Source organism: Archocentrus centrarchus, chromosome 20 (assembly GCF_007364275.1).
Source record: "Archocentrus centrarchus isolate MPI-CPG fArcCen1 chromosome 20, fArcCen1, whole genome shotgun sequence".
In the NCBI taxonomy this organism is placed as follows: Eukaryota; Metazoa; Chordata; class Actinopteri; order Cichliformes; family Cichlidae; genus Archocentrus; species Archocentrus centrarchus.
Genome location: NC_044365.1, coordinates 8,980,370 through 8,985,397, shown reverse-complemented (window position 1 = coordinate 8,985,397; position 5,028 = coordinate 8,980,370). Strand labels below are relative to the sequence as shown.

The 5,028-nt window shown below is 38.4% G+C and overlaps 1 long non-coding RNA gene across 1 annotated transcript; it reads left to right on the top strand.

Annotated features, from left to right (window-relative positions):
- LOC115799155 (uncharacterized) lies at window positions 1–1,059 on the top strand. Its single transcript, XR_004021538.1, has 3 exons — window positions 1–68; window positions 237–292; window positions 968–1,059. It is a non-coding gene; the product is annotated as an uncharacterized LOC115799155 (long non-coding RNA).
- The last annotated feature ends 3,969 nt before the right edge of the window (window positions 1,060–5,028 follow it).

The window sequence follows — 5,028 nt, the reverse complement described above, 5'->3', positions numbered from 1 at the left end:
CCAGCACCACCTCCATCATTGAGGCCACCTGTGTAGGTCAACTAAAGCAGCTTTACCGAAGTCAGAAGGTTTGTCTCTCTCCTAAAAACATTTATTTATGCACTGAATCATGGAAATGATCACTCAACTTTATTGGTCTGTTCAAAATAAATTCCCTGGTCAACTCTGTCTCTGTTCGCCTCAAGCTGCCTATGCACCTGCGGATCTATAATGTGTTTCATGTCTCCCATTTGAAGCTCCCAGTGTCTCCTAAGACAGCCAGGCCATCATTTGTTCGTAAGCATGGTCAAAGGTACTTTTAAATTTGTTCATAAAATATTAATCACTGATTATTGATACTTTCTTGATACCTACTTCTCAAAAATGGGGACAGAGTGGAGCAAATCTCCGCCTTCAGCTTCTTGGGCACACATATTTCTGAAGACCTCACATGGACAATAAACACAAACTCACTGGTCAAGCAAGCACAGTAGTGACTTTATTTCCTGAGAACACTCAGAAAACTTGGTCTGTCATAACGTCACAGGATCACCTTATGATGTATGATTGAGCGTTCTGACCTATGGGATCCTCACATGGCTGAAAACTACAGTAGCTCCCTGACTCTGGAACTCTCTCCCTTTGTGCTTGAGAGCTGTGGATTTGGTGGTGTCTTTTAAACAAACAGCTAAAAACTAATCTTTTTAGACTTGCATTTGGTTTGGGTTTTTTTTTTCTTCTCTCTACTTTTGTTCTACTGTTGTGAATCACTTTGTGATTTGTGTCTTGAGAGGTGCTATATAAATAAAATTTTACTTACTTTTCTTACTTACTTATATGGTACAGTAGCAGCTCAGCAGCAAACAAGAAGGCAATACAATGAGCCATAAAGACAGCTAAGTGCATCGTCAACACATGTCTGCCCACCCTGAAAGAAATTTACACTCTCACCATCCAGCATGCAAACGGTTTAATCTTCTCTCATTAGGGAGGAGGTCCAGAGCAAGCTGTGCAAGAACCACAAGACTGGCAAACAGCTTCAACCCCAAGGTCATCACCATGTTGAACTCTAATGCCACAAATGTTGAATAATTTGTGTGTGTGGGGGGGGGCATTTAATTGTGGATTCTGTATTTAATGTCTTGTGTGAACGTAATCCCCTTTTAGTAATTGTTCTATGTCTTTTATCTATTATATTTGTTTCAATGCTAGATCGACTGTTTTGAGTAGCACACTCAAATCTCATTGTGTATGCTTGAATATGCAATGACAATAAAGGATTCTTGAATCTTGAATAAGTCAGTTATTGTACAATTTATGCACGTATTTGTGTCTTTTTCAAGGAAGGCTTTGCTTATTTCACAAATACAATGCCAAACCACATTATTCATGTATTCCAATAGGATGCTAAACTGATTTATTATCCAGTGGAAGAATTTGGATCATTTTGAAATAAAAGGGAGGCCCAGAACCACTGAGCAGCTGAAATTGACTATAAAAAAAATAGAATAGTGACATTTTAAATTCAAGAATACAGATAATGGGCTTCTCAGTTCCCAAATGTGTTTATATATATAAAAAAAAAAAAGATGTTGAAGATATGCCTCTGTCCCAAATTTTTCCTGTTAATGTATCACACACACACACGCGCGCGCGCGCGCACACACACACACTTTAGTCATCAAAAGTAAAACAAAAATGGCTGAAATCTTTCACTCTACATGTGATGAATATAGAATACCTGATTTTTTTTAATTGTGAAAAAAGTAATAAAAAAAACTTCTGACTTTAAACTTAACAAGAATAATTTTTTTTAATTTAAAATGAAACGTATTCATTTGTGCAGTATTCTTATTTTCAAGTTTTCCTCTTACATGGAAGACCAATCACATACAACAATACAAAAAGTAAATATTATTTTAACGTGCCAGAATTAAATCCTGCTTTGATAGAGGGAGATTTTGGTCTTTTACTCTTGTTTGCACAATAGAGTAATCAAGCTACAGCACTAATTATTATTAAAAGGTATAGATAAAATTAATTTACAAGAGGCAAGTATAAGTAAACCAGATAAGGGAAATTCCTCACTATCCCACACATTGCTATTCACACTGACTGCTTTCTTACCTTTTTTTTCAATCACTGGAAGCTTTCATAGACAGTATAAATAAAAAACAAAAAACGGAAATCTGAAAAGTGAACCTGACTGAAACTCTGCACATGAACCTCTCCAGCAGATGATCAGTTAGCTGTTTTACAGCTACTCTTTCAAGAACTTTTGAAATAAAGGAAAGTTGGAGGTTGGTCTATAATTGGCTAAGACAGCTGGGTCAAATGACGGCTTTCTAAGTAATGGTTTAATTACCACCACCTTAAAGGCCTGTGGTACATAGCTCATTAATAGAGACATTATCAAAGCATTAATTAATGGTAGGGCTTCTTTGAGCAGTCTTGTACGAGATCTAATAGACATGTACCATAGAAACATACCAAGTACTTTCTGAAGGTTCCTACTGTAGAGCCTTTACAATGTAAAGCACCTTGAGGCAGATGTAATTTGGTGCTAGATAAATAAAATTCATCCGTTTTCCTCTGCTTATCCTGTTGAGGGCCTTGGGGGTCGGGGGGGGGGTCTATTCCAGCTGTCATAAGGCACAAGGCCAGGTAAAACTTGTACAGGCCTGTAACAGGGCTAACACAGAGAGACAAACAACCATTCACACCTATGGGCAATTTAGAATCACCACTTACTCTAACCCGCTAACTGCATGCCTTTGGATTGTGGGAGGAAACCCACACAAACACAGGAAGAACATGCAAACTCCACACAGAAAGGCCTGTGGATTTAAATCCAGAACTTCTAGCTGTGAGGCAGCAGTGCTAACTACTACACCACGAAACATGAACTGCATCTTTGATCATCAGCTAACAAAATCGGCCATTTAATGAAGATGCAAACAAAAAACAACAATAACAACAAAAAAAGTAAACCACCAAGTTACACTTGCAAGATATCTGAAAATAAATTACTGTTTAAAAACTGATACTTTGTGTATGTCTGCACTATTTATGTGGGATCTCTATTTAATACAAAATGAATCACACATACAAAGTGTATATGTATATATAAATAACATATATCCAACATGCCGATGCCTAATCATATGTATCAAAAGTTATTTTTAGTTACATAAGCTTCTAGTAGCACATTTCCACCAACAATCCCCACATTATTATCAAGGCATCATCTAAGTAACACAACGGTTAATGTCTTTGAACAGAGGTGACAGACTTGGCAGTTTCTGATACTGTGCCTTTCCACCACTCTTTTCACCCAGCCAAACTTTTCTCTTTTTTCCTCTTGGGAAAAGGAATGAACCAAAGTGTTTTTAAATAGCATTACATGTGAATAATGACTGAAACATGTTTAAGGCCATTGCAGAAGAGACTGTCTCAGTAAGACAAATTAATTTTCAGCAGAATAATTAAGTTAATTAACAAAATTACAGGCATATTTTTCAAGTCATTGTAGTCTCTTCAGCAGCAGCTTGATGAATGCTGCTGTAATAAGGACCTCATTTACATCTTGCCATCCACTATCATTTGTAGATGAAGCTGGGATGACATGGAAAAAACGGAGAGAGAACGAGAATGGAACAAAAGAATATAGTTAGCCAGTATTTTTGTCTACACGTTACCTTGAAAGTAAAGAAATGCTTGAGAAACTACAACCCCAATTCCAAAAAAATTGAGATGCTATTTAAAGTGTAAATAAAAACAGAATAAACCCATATTTTATTCACAATAGAACATAGAAAACACATGAACAGAAATTTTACTATTACTTGAAGAATATTAGCTCAAAAAAATTGGGACAAGACCACAATTGGCTGGAAAAGTAACTGGTAGTAAAAAAACATTTTGCAACTAATTAGGTTAACCATTAACAGGTTGATAACACAACTTGGTATAAAAGAACATCTTAACAAGGCAGAGTTTTCCAGAAGTAAAAATGGACAATCTGTAAAAAACTGTCCATAAATTGCAATTTTACATTGAAAATCACTCTTACAATAGGCAGCACGGTGGCGTAGTGGTTAGCACTGCTGCCTCACAGTTAGAATACCATCTGGAAGGCCTGGGTTCGATTCCACCTTGGCCCAGGCCTCTCCCTCTCTCTGTGTGGAGTTTGCATGTTCTCCCCGTGCTTGCGTGGGTTTCCTCCGGGTACTCCGGTTTCCTCCCACATTCCAAGGACATGCACTTACTGGGGTTAGGTTAATTGGCTAATCTAAATTGCCCATAGGTGTGAATGAGGGCATGAATGTGAGTGTGAAAGGTCGTCTGTCCCTCTGTGTTGGCCCTGCAACGACCTGTACAGGGTGTACCCTGCCTCTCGCCCTATGACAGCTGGGATAGGCTCCAGCCCCCCCGCGGCTCTTAACAGGATGTGTGGAAGCGAATGGATGGATGGATTGATGGACTTTGAATATCTCATTATCTAGAGTACATAATATCATTAAAAGATTCCAAGAATCTGGAGAAGTCTCTGTGTACAAGGGACAAGATCAAAAACCAAAACTTGGATGCCCATGTTCTTTGGGCCCTCAGGAGGCAAATTCCCACTATTTTCCTGGTTTCATTGGTCAAATATATACAGCAAAGTCCACGTTAAGTTACTGATTACATTTATTTTTTAATTTAGTTCAAGAGATGCCTCTTCAAAAAAACCCCCAGCCAAAATGAAAAAGGGAAGAACACTTCCAGCCAGTGGCTGGCGTTCATTTTTCCCTGAAATTGTATGAACCTACTCTCATCTGTGCAGAGAACGGTGTGGCAGTGGCAGACCAGCCAGTTCTTTGGGTAATGTCATGGTGCTGGGCTGTGAGCACAAGTCCCACTAAAGGACTGGCAGTGTTTGTTCTGTTCCCCCTTGCACAAACAAGCAGACATTGGTCCTGCAGTTGGATTGATGCTCTTCCACAGTTCTGTCATCCTCTTCTTGTGTAGTATTTTCTGGTATCTCCACCACACTTTTGAGACTGTGCT